The sequence below is a fragment of the Microtus oregoni genome, unplaced genomic scaffold (assembly GCF_018167655.1).
Source record: "Microtus oregoni isolate MIOR12 unplaced genomic scaffold, Mior012 000022F_ref0000154, whole genome shotgun sequence".
NCBI classification, from domain to species: domain Eukaryota; kingdom Metazoa; phylum Chordata; class Mammalia; order Rodentia; family Cricetidae; genus Microtus; species Microtus oregoni.
In genome coordinates, this window is record NW_024543081.1 from 7566254 (window position 1) to 7580735 (window position 14482).

Here is a 14482-nt window from a genome sequence, read left to right on the forward strand (position 1 = left end):
TGTGAGGGGCAGAGGCATTGTGTCAGTGCAGGGGAGTGAGGGGCAGAGGCATTGTGTCAGTGCAGGGGTGTGAGGGGCAGAGGCATTGTGTCAGTGCAGGGGAGTGAGGGGCAGAGGCATTGTGTCAGTGCAGGGGTGTGAGGGGCAGGGGACAGTGTATCAGTGCAGGGGTGTGAGGGGCAGGAGCATTGTGTCAGTGCAGGGGAGTGAGAGGCTGGGGGCAGTGAGTCAGTGCAGGGGTGTGAGGGGTTGGGGGCAGTGAACCAGAACAGGAGGCTTGGGAGCTGGGGCGGGAAGTGGGGGAAGTGGGAACGTTGGAGGAGGTTGGTGCGTGGAAAGGATGGAAGGTAAGATGGCAGGGGCCTCTTGAAAGTCAAGGGCGAGGAACAACTTTTGTGGGACCTGTACATAGCTGAGGAGGGGACTTCCTAACCTGTGGTTCTTGGTGGTTTGGGGAGCAGGCTACAAGAAGATCTGTCAATATAGACAGAGGGCCCCAGACCTGATTTCTTTCCTAAAGAGACATCCTTGCTCAATCCTCCAGTACAGTCTACATGGAGGCAAACAGGGATCACAGAGCCAAAGGAATGGGACCATCCAGAGACAAAGAGAAAGTGGGCAGACAGACAGAGCTCCAGGACAGAGCCTCTTGTCTGTGGTAGAACTACAGAGGGGAGAATGAACAACAGTGGGAGTAAGGGGTGGGGAGGTGGGGAGCCATGGCCAGCAAAGCCTTCCTGGTCCCTGTGATTCCTAAGAGCAGGGGATGCAGAAATGAGCTGTAGCTGGGCAGTTTTTAATCCCAGTACGTGGGAGGCAGAGACAGGCAGATCTCTGAGTTTGAGGCCAGCCTGGTCTACAGAGCGAGTTCCAGGACAGTTGGAGCAACACAGAGGATCCCAGTCTCGAAAAAACAAACAACAACAACAAAAGAAATGACCCGTGGACAGGATGGTAGTCAGACCCCATCTAGAGTTCTTGGGAGGGAAGTGTTAGGATTCTAGAGACCAACACTATATTCTACAGAACTTTCTAGCATTAGAGAAATGTTCTGCAGATAGTCTGTCCTCTAAGGTGTCCCCATTAGCCACATGCAGCTACCGAGCAACTGAAACATAGCTAATTCCAGGAAGGGGAACTTGCAATTGTATTTCGGCCTCACAGATTCCAATGCAAACAGCGTGTGTGGGTAGCGGAGGGAGCAAGCTGACTGCCAGCCTAGCTGGGGAGCAGACAGGAAGCACAGGCCATCCTGCAGTGGAAACCGGAGCCAGGGAAGTCACGAAAATGCAGAGGCTGTGGAAGGACAGCGTGATTCAGTGCGAGAAAACAAACCAGCCCATTAGAGGGAAGCTACTCGGGAAGAACAGGGAAATGGTTAGAAATAAAAAGGGAAATCGTTTTATAATGAGTAAAGGAAAACAGAACGTAAGAGACACAAATGATAAACGTTGTACCTTGAGATAGACAAAGGCAAAAAGGGAAACGTTTTAAAAAGAGACTTAATTTATTTTTTTCAAGATTTTATTTATTTATTTTATGTTTATAAGTGCTCTATCTGCATGTATGCCTGTATTCCAGAAGAGGGCATCAGATCCCTTTATAGATAGAGGTGAGCCACCATGCAGTTACTGGGACTAAACTCAGGACCTCTGCAAAAGCAGCAAGCACTTTTAACTGCTGGACCATCATCTCTCCAGTCCAAGGTTTGGAGGTTCTCTTTTTGTCTTTCGATTTTTTTTTATTTTTATTTTGTGGGTATGAGTGCTTTGTCTGCTTGTATGTATGTGCACCGTGTGTATGCATCGCCCACACAGGTCAGAAGAGGGCGAAACTGGAGCTAAACATGATTGTGAGCTACCATGTGGGCACTGAGGAATCGAACCCAGGTCCTCTGCAAGAGCAACAAGTGCTCTTAGCCACTAAGCCATACCTCCAGCCCCTCACGGTTCATCCAGATGAGTGGCATGAGCCCTGGGGCTCAGCAGGAATGAGTTGACTGCTATGCAAAAGGGATGGTGGTGTTTCTTGCTTCTGGCGAAGCCCATCTCTGTATGTTAATGGTTTATAGGAGAGCCATTCCGTACCGGAATTGATAAATAAGTGTGTACAGGCTGCTTTGCTGTAATTGGCCATGACTTGATTCTGATGTGCAACAACTGAGACTGTTAAGTCTGACCGTGGAAATGTAAGTCTGGAAGCTATGGAACACATCCCATGCATTTATTATAGCTACTTTGTGTATCATAATGGCGACATTTTAAACGAGATGTTTTACATTCCCAAGAGGAAGGGGAGTCTTGTCCCTAGCTGTGTAATTTAGAGTCCAGTTGGTTTTTTTTTTTTCCCTAACTGGACCTGTTTGCACAGTAATATGATAGTATGTGTGGTATGCTTTGCATAAATCCTTATCCTGACAGTTACTAGCTGACAGTGCAAATGCTAATTAGGGGTTCTATTTATAGGGAGCCTAGGATAAAATATGAAGTTCTGCAGTCAGCTTACTTAGGGCATCATTTCCTTGTGCTGTGGCAGATCTCACATCTAGCTTGTTTCTTCGCCAAGGAGAAACTGTGGTGCTGGCCCAACCCAATAGCTTCACGCAGAAGGATGAAACCGGATCCTTATCTCACCCTGTGCAAGACTTGACTCCAAAAGGACCATAAGTCCCAAGACCCTCCCTCTGAGAGAGGAGAAGGTAGAGTATAGGCTTGAACTCACTTGAACAATAAAAGGACTTTCTGAACAGGACGTTGGGAGTGCAGACATCAAGTCTAACTATTAATAAACAGGAATTCATAAAACTAAAAAAATACTTTAATCCCAGCACTTGGGAGGCAGAGGCAGGCGGATCTCTGGGAGTTCGAGGCTAGCCTGGTCTACAAGAGCTAGTTCCAGGACAGGCACCAAAGTTACAGAGAAACCCTGTTTCGAAGAAAAAAAAAAACCAACAACAACAACAAAAAACATCTGCACAGAAAAGGACATCCTTACTCCAGTAAAGTGGTGGCCTACTGAATGGAAAAACAAACACAAAAACTTTATCAGCGAGATGTCTTATGGAGGGTTAGTATCTAGAATATATGAAGAGCTCAAAATCTTAAACAAGAAAACAAGCAAATAATTTAAAATGGCACATAGAATTAAACAGAGTTCTCAAAAAAAGAGTTACAGATTGCTAAGGAACACCTTTTAAAATGTTCAGCATCCTTAGCCAGTGATTTCAACCTGTGGGTCTTGACCCCTGGGAGGGGGGAGTCAAAGGACCCTTTCACAGGGGTCACATGTTAGATGTTTACATTGTGATTCATAACAGTGGCAAAATTACAGTTATGATGTAGCAACAAAAAAAATGTTATGGGGTCACCATATAAAGGATCACAGCATTAGGAAGGATGAGAACCACTGTCTTTAGCCATTAGGAAAATTCACCTAAAGCTTCTCTAAGATTTCATCTCACCCAAGCCAGAAACACTAAGGTTAGAGAAAATGATGATACTAGCGTAGATATGGGGAAAGGGGGTGACAGTACTGACATGGATGTGGGGAAAGGGGGTGCGGGTGGGTGCTGTCATGGACGTGAGGAAGTGGGGTGCCGGTGCCGGCATGGACGTAGGGAAAAGGGGTGACAGTGCTGGCATGGACGTGGGAAAGGGGGCTGACGGTGCTGTCATGGACGTGAGGAAGTGGGGTGCCGGTGCCGGCATGGACGTAGGGAAAGGGGGTGCCAGGGCCGGCATGGACGTGGGAAAGGAGGTGACAGTGCTGGCATGGACGTGGGAAAGGAGAAAACTGTTGATGTCAAAGCAAATGGTGCAGGCACCATGAAAATCAATGTGGAGTTCCCAAAAAGGCTGTAAATAGATCTCCCACGTGATTCAGCTCTTGATTCTTGGGTGTGTGTCCAAAGGACTCCACATCTTAGAACAGAGACACCCGCCCATCCCTGTTCATTGTTGCTCTACTCACCGTAGCCAGGAAACGGAAACAGTCTAGATGTCCATGGGGGTGCATGGGTATTGAAAATGTGGTATATTTACACAATACAACATTATTTGGCTATGACAAAAAATGAAATTACCTAATTTTCAGGTAGAAGGATGGAGCTGAAACCATGGAAACACTCTGAGTGAGGTAACCTGGACCCAGAAAGACAGACATCGTATGTTTTCTCTCATCAGTCCGCGTTAGCTTTGAATCTTCAGATGCCTGTGTATGCTTCCTTCAGAGCATCCACAGAGGCCAGGGGCTTACTAAGAGTCATGGAGGTGGCTATGTAAGGGAGGGGCAATCAATAGTGTATGGGGTTAAAGGGGAATGGTAGAACAGAAAGTGTCATGCTGTGTAGGGGAGTGGGGGTAGGTTAGAGGAGGGAGTATGGGGAGGGCTAAATAGCATCCAAGACCTTTCAGAAATACATATGGAGACATACTACTGTAGAAGCTTCCTAAAAGTGCACACACAAACACACTATATATTATGTATATAGCTATATAGAGAATGAAACTACCCCACATTTTTTAACTTTTAAAAATTGTTTTTCTTATTTTTGAAAGATTTACTTATGCGTATGTGTGTCTGTGTGTTTGCCACATGTATATGGATGTCTGTGGAGGCCAGAAGAAAGAGGGTATCAGGTTGTCTTGTAGCTAGAGTTACTCTGCTCAGGCCTCCAGCTCCTGCCATGGCCTGATGTCACCAGAAACTATTTGCTGCTGCGAGCTGAGTTAGAAGTCTCAGACCTGCGCAGGCAGAGACACCCTGGAGTCAGTGTGCTACAGGGGTTTTCTGGAAGACATCTGGGACTGGAAGAGACTGCCAGGTCCATCCATTCTCACTTCCAGCTCACTGTGACATTGGACAAGAGCGGCCATGCTGTGCTCTTCCATGGGAAGGCCTTCCTGACCCCCCAAGATCTTCCTGGGACCCCCAGCATTGGAACATTCCAGTGCTTCAAGGTGGATTAAGAAAGAAATAGATGGGGCTGGAGAACTGTCTCAGTAACTAAGAACACTGACTGCTCTCTCAGAGAACCTGGGTTCAATTTCCAGTGTCTGAGCATACCTCACAAGTGTTTGTAACTCCAGTCTCAGGAGACCCAACGCCCTCTTCTGGACTCTGGGTGCACATGGCACACACATGCCCCATAGACATGCAGGCAGACAAACACATCCATACACATAAAATTAATTTTCTTAAAAAATAAGAAAAATATTGATTCAGCAGCTCACACTGGCTCCACTTGAAACAAACCTATCTATCTATTTATTTAGCTTTCCAAAACGGGGTTTCTCTGTGAAACAATTCTGGCTATCCTGGAACTCTTTCTGTTTGTTTGTTTTTGAGTCACGGCCTTATTATGTGGAGACCCTACCCAGCTCTGGCTGTCCTGGAATTTACTATGTAGACCAGGCTGGCCTCGAACTCACAGAGATTTGCCTGCCTCTGACTCTCGGGTGCTGGGATTAAAGGCGTGTGCCACCACTGCCAGGCAACATTACTAATTCATGAAACTGCTAAATCCAAAGTATCCCTCGGGCACAGTTGGAGTTGGCAAGTCCCAAGGGCCTTGGGCCCTCTTTGCTCTGGCTTCACCTTTTGGTCTATCCAGAAGAACCTTCTCTTCCTGATTACGGGACTAAGAAATGCAGAGATTTTTGTCCTCCCAACAACTGAATCAAAATTTCAGGATTGAGCCCTGCTGACCAAGATCGGTCTCCTGAGGTCACGTGTGTTGTGGGATATTATTTTAAGTGGTTAAAGATGGTTTTCATTGTTTAGGCTGCAGAATATCACTTTAACTGTGTAAAGGTGTGTCACTTTTGTTTATGCTGCATTTGTTTAATGATGTAAGGATGTGTGCTTAATTATGTAAAGATGGGTTGCATTTACTTACCCTTGCCTGTCTAAGGCACCTGATTGGTCTAATAAAGAATTGAAAGGCCAATATCTAGGCAGAGAAAGGATAGGTGGGTTGGCAGACAGAGGAGAAGTCTAGAAAAGAGAGAAGAGCTCAGCAGCATGGCGGATAGGCCAGACCTCCGCAAGAGAAAGCCTCAGCAGATGGTTGAGCCACAGCGACTGCAGTGGCCTCTGGAGATTGTCTGACAAACCTTTATACAAACTAACCAAAAGGCAGAGAGAGAAAATATCCAAATTAACAAAATCAGAAATGAAAAGGGGACATAACAATAGGCCCTGAGGAAATCCAGAGAACCATCAGATCATACTTCAAACACCTGTATTCCACAAAATTGGAAAACTTAAAGGAAACGGACAATTTTCTGGATAAGTACCACATACCAAAATTAAATCAGGATCAGATAAGCAAATAGACCTATAACTGCTAAGGAAATAGAAAGTCATCAAAAGTTGCCCAACCAAAAAAAAAAAAGTCCAGGTTCAGATGGTTTTAGTGCAGAATTCAATAAGAACTTCAAAGAAGAACTAATACCAATACTCCTCAAGTTGTTCCACACAAGAGAAACAGAAGGAACATTGCCACACTCTTTTTACGAGGCTACAATCATCCTGATATCCAAACCACACCAAGATATTACTAAGAAAGAGAATTACAAACCAATCTCTCTTATGAACTTTGGTGCAAAAATACTCAATAAAATAATGGCAAACTGAATCCAAGAACACATCAGGAAAAATCATCCAACATGACCAAATAGGCTTCATCCCAGAGATGCAGGGTTGGTTCAACATACAAAAAATCCATTAATGTAAATCCACCATATAAACAAACTGAAAGAAAAAAAAACACATGATCATCTCATTAGATGCTGGAAAAGCCTTCAACAAAATACAACATCCCTTCATGATAAAGGTCTTGGAGAGAGCAGAGATACAAGGAACATGCCTAAACATAATAAAGGCAATATACAGCAAGCCAACATCCAACACCTAACTAAATAAAGAGAAACTCAAAGCGATCCCACTGAAATAAGGAACAAAACAAAGCTGTCCACTCTCTCCATTTCTATTCAGTATAATACTCAAAGTTCTAGCTAGAGCAATAAGACAACAAAAGGAGATCAAAGGGATACAAATCAGAAAAGAAGAAGTCAAACTTTCACTATTTGCTGATGATATGATAATATACATAAGTGACCCCAAAATTTTACCAGGGAACTCCTACAACTCATAAACACCTTCAGTAATGTGGCAGGATACAAGATTATCTAAAAAAAAAAAAATCAGTAGCTCTTCTTTATACAGACGATAGACAGACCAAGAAAGAAATCAAGAAACATCATCTTTTACAATAGCCACAAATAACATAAAATATCTCGGGGATAACTAATCAAACAAGTGAAAGACCTGTATGAGAAGAACTCTAAATCTTTGAAGAAAGAAATCGGAGAAGACATCAGAAAAGCTTTTAGGTAGGTAGAATTAACATAGTAAAAAATGGCAATCTTACCCAAAGCAATCTACAGATTCAATGCAGTGCCCAGCAAAATCCCAGGAAAATTCTTCACAGACCTCAAAAGAACAATTCTCAACTTTACATGGAAAACCAAAAATCCAGAATAGCCAAAACAATCCTATACAAAAAGGTATTTCTGGAGGCCTCTTCTTACTTGCGGGGCTGAGGAGTTTAAAGGAGCCTTAGCTCTTTATGAACAACTTCATTGTGAACAGAAGCCGCCACATCATGGGTAGGGGTATTAAACCCCTCCCGTGTTAACTGTTGTGGGCCTGATGTAGTGACATTTTCATTTGTATTTTAATAAAGCTTACCTGAAGATCAGCAAGTAAAACAGCCACACTGGTCAGCCTTACAGACCAGGCAGTAGTAACACATACCTTTAATCCAAGTAGCCACACTAGTTGTCATAGAAACCGGGCTGTGCACACCTTTAATCCCAGCCCTAGAGAGAATTATAAAATGGGAGGAGACAGCTCTCACTCTCCATCTCATTCTGAGCTTCCTGGAGACTGGATCACCATTTCCGACTGAGGTCGAGGTAAGAGCCAGTGAATGGCTGGTGCATTGCTTTTTCTGGTCTTCAGGTTGAACCCCAATTTCTGTCTCTGAGTTTTTATTAATCATGTATCATGCATGCCTTTAGGGCTTTAAAGGCCAGGTCAGAGATCGATTGAAGGTAATCTTGCTGTTCAATTTGGGCCTGCGTAATGGGGTTGACATACTGTCCATGGCCTGTGCATGTCATGAACTACAGGAAGGTTGAATTATATATTAATATTTGGTCTGATCATCATAAGCAGAGCGCCAGTTAACACTGCAGGCCCTAAGAGCCTTCATTAGAGGGTACCAATTGTAATAGGTTTGTAAATGCATCGCTCATTGCCTTAAAACCTGTTTGAAGTACAATGAATCAGGACCAGACTCACTGGCCAGATAGGCCAAGGGGTGGGTATCCATGGCCGAATGGCCACATTAGGGCCTACGTTCACTGGAAAGGCCATGGTTAAGCCCTGTGGTATCACAGTTGAGATGGGTTGAAAGTTTGGCAGGGTGTTTGCTACAACAGGTGAACAGTGTGGTAATTCCCCTCCCATGGGTACTGCAGGGGAAGTGTAGCCACCGGCAGCACAGGGGGAGCAAGGGGGGAAGCTGACATGGACCTGGGGGGGTGTTATCTTCTCCTTTTCTCTATCTTTTGTTCCTGCTACCTCCTTTGTTTTCCTTTTTCCTTTTCCTTTTTTGTTTCTCTTTCCCTACAGCCTCCTCCTCCTCAGAGTTAGAGGGGATTCAGACATTGGTTGAATGGAGGTGATAGATAAATTGACATGGCGCAGTTCCTGACAGTGTATATTGTGGGCCTAAATCACCTCCTCCACTGAGGAGAATCTTAGACTAGCGATTATCATCAACAAAACATACATAAAGGATAACTCAGGGGTCACTCCTGAGGCTAGCTTTCTCTTCCTAGCCAGAAACAAAACCCACATACAGAGATGGGGACCCACATATTCTCTGGGGAGATCCATGGCATGAACACCGCGGCCTCCATTCAAAGTTTTTCTGGGTCCTCAGTTCCGGCCCGAAGCCCTCGGCTGGCTGAAAGGGACCTGAGGGCCCCACATGAGCCTCCTTATGATGAGAAGGGAGATTTCTCACAGCGGCAAAGCATGAATAACAGCAAGGAAAGAGAAAGTGTGTGTCGGACCCAAATTTCTGTGGTGTTTTAGGCCACGGCTGTATGCCCAAATGCTGTCTCTGGATGGTGGTAGACTGTTAGAAGTTCAACCTTGATTCTGTTTCCGGAGGGGTCAACTCTTATGTGGAAATGTCAGGCAAACCAGGACAAATGACATGTGCCTCCCGATCACTTTCACAAGACAAACACCACAAAGGAGAGAGAGGGTCCCACAGTGGAACCAAAGGGACGCTCAGCACAGAGGAACCTCATCACTGAGAAACACCCATCAGGAGTGCTATCTGGCACTGTGAGTGAGAAGAACGGATCCGCTGGACCGAAATGCCAAAACATGAATGGAAGATTGGGTCATGGGTGCTGAATGTCGTGGCGGCTGGAAAGGGCAAAAATGATGTCCCCAAAATCACTGAGGCAACGACAATGACAGTCCACCTGCCAAGCCTCATGTTGGGCACCAGATGTAGCAGGGTCCCAGAGGGTGTCCCTTGGGCGAGAGGGAAAGGTAGGTGTGAAGCCAATGACATAGGCACTGGGAACAGGTGGAAACAATAAGCCCATTTTATTTCAGGAAGGGGAAAGCCTTGTATATCTCCCACTCTCCTGGGGGTGGCAATTCACTGAGCTGGCATCTGCTGAGGTGATGTGGTCGCTGTCCATAGGTCCGCATCATCTCTCATCACACTCACCTGCCATTGTCAAGGCCCTCTGGTAGACCCAGGCTGGATTTAAGGAAATAGCTACTATACATGCTCTTAATATCAATCCAGGCCGGCTGGCTCTCAGACCTATTAAGGCTTAGTCACCCCACATACCCACACTGGTCACCTGTGGACACTTGTGAGGATGCTCAGCACCAAGGAGCAGCTGAACCCCAGGAGGCTAGGGGACAAGCTGTGGAGTCATGTTATTTTGTTGTATGAAGAGGAGCCCGCTTGTTTGTCTCGACCGCCTGGCTAGCTTAGCCCCAAAATAATCACACAGAAATTGTATTAATTAAATCACTGCTTGGTCGGTTATCTCTAGCCTCTTATTGGCTAATTCTCACATCTTGATTTAACCCATTTCTATTAATCTGTATATTGCCACGTGGCAGTGGCTTACTGGGAAAGACTCTAACCAGCAACCATCTCAGGCAGAGGATCCATGGCTTCTCTCCAACTCTGCTTTCTTCCTCCCAGAATTCAGTTCTGTCTCCCCCGACTACCTAAGTTTGCCCTATCAACTAGGCCAAGGCAGTTTCTTTATTAACCAATGAAAGCAACACAAAGGCAAAAGGACCTCCTACACCGCTATCTGGGTTAGAAAGCACGTGAAAACCAATAGCTTCCTTCTCTGTTATGATGCACCCATTTGACTGTGACTAAATGGAGTTCCTTGGAAGAAACATCTATGCCACAACCAGCTGCAATACCGCCCATCCCTGGGGACAGGCCCAGGCTCTTCTTCACCTGAGCTCTCTCTAGCCCCACCCTATACAGTTCCTATACATCTCAGACACATGCTTGCCCTGCTTATTGGTCCCAGCTTCTCAGAAATGGCTCCCCTATGACTTGGCTGCCTGGAGGCTCTGAGCTCTGGGTTGAACCCTGACAACAAGGAAGTCCACACCAGCTGTGGTGCTTGGCATGTCTTGCCTCCATCTTGTCCCTGTACCTCTTACAACTAACTGATCAGGTAACCTTAACACCCTCTGTTTGAATGGCATGCTTCCAGAAGATTCCAACAGATGCAGCCCCACCTATCCTCCAGCCTCTGCCTCACAGCTAGGAGCAGAGCCTCCCATACCTGGCCAGGTTTTGTTCCATAAAGGCTCTAGTGGCTTGTGAGAGCCCTCATCCCAGGGACAGACCAGAGTCCCACCTCCTTCCTCCACCCTGCTTAAGGTCCTTGCTTTGCTCTAGGGAGCACATACCTCATTCTCCTCAGTGCCTGTAGGCAGTGTCCGTCTGTGCCTTGGTGTCTAAAAAACCTGATGGTCCTAATAAAGAGCTGAATGGCCAATAATGAGGCAGGACAAGGATAGGTGGAGCTGGCAGGCAGAGAGGATAAATGGAAGGAGAAATCTGGAAAAGGGAGCAACCAGAGAGCAAGGCAAAGAGAGTGCCAGGGGCCAGTCACCCCGTCACCCAGCCACCCGGCCACCCAGTCACCCGGTCACCCGGTCAGCCACCCAGTCAGCCAGTCACCCAGCCACCCGGCCACCCAGTCAGCCACCCAGCCACCCACTCACCCAGCCACTCACCACCCAGCCACCCAGCCACCCAGTTACCCAGCCATCTGCCCAGCCACCCAGTCAGCCACCCAGCCACTCAGCCACTCAGCACCCAGTCACCCCAGCCACCCAGCCACCCACCCAGCCAGCCAGCCAGCCACAAAGTAAGATAAAAGGAAGAGACATAGAAGTAAGAAAAGGAAAAAGCCAAGGGGTAAAAGATAGATGGAATAATTTAGGTTAAGAAAAATTGGCAAGAAATTAGCCAAGCTAAGGCCGGGCATTCTTAACTAAGAATAAGCCTCCATGTGTGATTTATTTGGGAGCTGATTGGTGCCCCCCACAAATGACAAAAGAGTAAAACATTGCACTACACCAGAGGATGGCCTCTGAGTAAATTCTGTGGACAGAGAAGCCAGTCAAGGGGCTGGAGAAATGGCTCAATCGTTAAAAGTACTGACTATTCTTCTAGAGAACCTGGGTTCAATTCCCAGCACCCATGTGGCAGCTCGTAACTGTCTGTAATTAAACTTCCAGGAGACCTGACACACATGGCAAACCACCAATGCACATAAAATAAAAATAAGCAATTTTTTAAAAAGTCAATCAACCAACTGCAACAGAAGCCAAAATTTGAAGGAACCAGTCGCTCTGGCAATAGCTTCCTGGGTTCCCCTCTCCCTCACACTGTAGGTGGTAGCTTGCCACGGTCATCCATTCTGACTCCTCACGCACGCAGAACATGTACCTCCTGGCCCCCGAAAGGCTGTCTGGGGGCTCTAGCCTATTTGTAGCATCCCAATCCATCTTCTTCTCTTTTGATCAGGGCAGGGGCTGAGTGCCTCTTCCAAGCTGCAGATCTCAGCATGCTTAATGGCATTCCATGTCATCTTGACTCATTATTTGTGCCCTGCAGGACCATGGCCTCTGCCAGCAGTGTTGGTGGGGCCCCAGGGCTCCCCCACTGCCAAATTTCAGCAAGTTCCACAGACTCTGTGAGGCAGAGCCTTCATGATAAGAGGGCCTGCTTAGCCTCTTCTGCCTAGGGAGATCTGCATCAAGGAGACCCTAAGCATTGGTGGTTCCTCAAGGCTAGTAGTTCTTGCTGAAAAGCCATGCATGGCTAACCCTCACCCCCAATTCCTTTCAAATTGGGGGCTCTCTTTTTTCCTTTTTTAAAATTGATTTTTATTGAGCTCTACATTTTTCTCTTCTCCCCTCCCTGCCTCTCCCCTCACCTTCAACCCTCTCCCAAGGTCCCTGTGCTCCCAATTTACTCAGGAGATCTTGTCCTTTTCTACTTCCCATGTAGACTAGATCTATGTAAGTCTCTCTTAGAGTCCTTATTGTTGTCTTAGTTCTCTGGGATTGTGATTTGTAGGCTGCTTTTCTTTGCTTTATGTTTAAAAGCTACCTATGAGTGAGTACATATAATTGTCTTTCTGAGTGTGCGTTACCTCACTCAAAATGATGTTTTCTAGATCCACCCATTTAGGGGCTCTCTTTTTCAAGGAATTCTATTCTATTCTATTCACGCAGACAGCCAAGCATCCTGTTGGACTTGCTCACAAGTTCTGTCCCAGCAGTTTGCAGAAGTTGGCTCTTGCCTGTTCTTGGCAAAAGTCCTCTACCCTCTCCTATGATCAAAGCCAGGAGGCCTGGGCTCTTTCTCTAACACATCCCTGTAGGGCAGCTGGACTGTGGCACTAAGAGCTGTGGAAAGGGCAGGGGAGAGAAGTGGGGAGGACATTCCGTTGCATCAGAAACAAACAGGCAGACTTTCTCCATCACTGTTCTCTGGAGGTGACCTGTCACAGATATTTGTTCTCCCCCACCATGCCTTGGTCTCCTGGATATGGCCATCAGTGTCTCAGGAAGAGGACTCACAAAGAGGCATCATCAACAGGAGTGGTTCTAGCTTTGGGACCAGACCACTATGGTTTTCTTTATATATTTTTGTTTAGCACAAAGGTGTCTCTCACGCTATGCAAGTATACCACTACTGAGCTGCGTGCCTCAGTTCTCTTAACTTTTGTTGTTTTTCAGACAGGGTCTTACTATAGCATAAACTGGCATTCAACTCGTGATCTTTCCTGCTTCTGCCTCTCAAGAAGCTGGGATCGTAGACCCTGTGCCACCAGGCATGTTTGTACATGTGTGTTTGTGTTTGTGTCAGGGCAGTGCCTGAGTAGTCTAGAAGTGGGCATGGGATCCCCTGGAGCTGGATTTATAGGCAGGTACGAGCCACTGGAACTGAGCTTGGCTCTTCTTGGAAGAGCAGCCATCACTCTACTGCTAAGCTATCTCTGCAGCCCTCATTTTATGCTTTTTAAACCACTGTAATTACAGGGGATACAGCTCAGTCAGTGGAGTGTTGCTTAGCATGCATGGTTATGTCTCCAGTGTAAGTCAAGTATAGTAGGAAATGGGTATGAGCCCAGGAGTTTTTAAAAGCAGGGGGATCAAAAGTTCAAGCTTATCTTCAGCTGTAGAGTAAGAGTACAACTAGCCTGGTTTACATGAGACCTTAACACACACACACACACAGACACACATTATAGTTCAGATATGGCTATCAATTCTGTACTTCCCTCATCCTCTACAGAGGTTCTACAGAACCACTGAGAAAATTGTTCTTGCCCAGATCAGCTATATACCATAAGTTTCACAAGTTGAACCAAAGAAATTAACAGAAAGGGGCCCTCATATGCATGTACCCAGTCACATTTTCCCTCCAGAAGCAAGTAGATAAAGTTGGATTTTCTTTGGACCACCAGCTCCCAAATAACGAAGTAAATTGATTCTTCCAGGAATAGACATATCTCACTGTCATGAAAAGCCTTATGTTTTAAAACATCTTAAATACTATATTCTGTAGATCTCTGAAGTGTTTGAAGACCACCTATCTATCTAAAACACATGAGGCTAAATAAAGCTTATTTCTGTCTACGTCTAAATCCTTACTACATGTTTGATTGTTATCTTAATTATCCTAAACAGTTTGTAATAGTAGCTTTCAAGGACTAGAACTTTACATTGCAATTTTAAATGAGTTGCTTAGGTACAATGCCTTACAATATGTTGTAACAAAAATAGCCTTAAATTTGTATCAGTATACAAAACTCCATGCCAG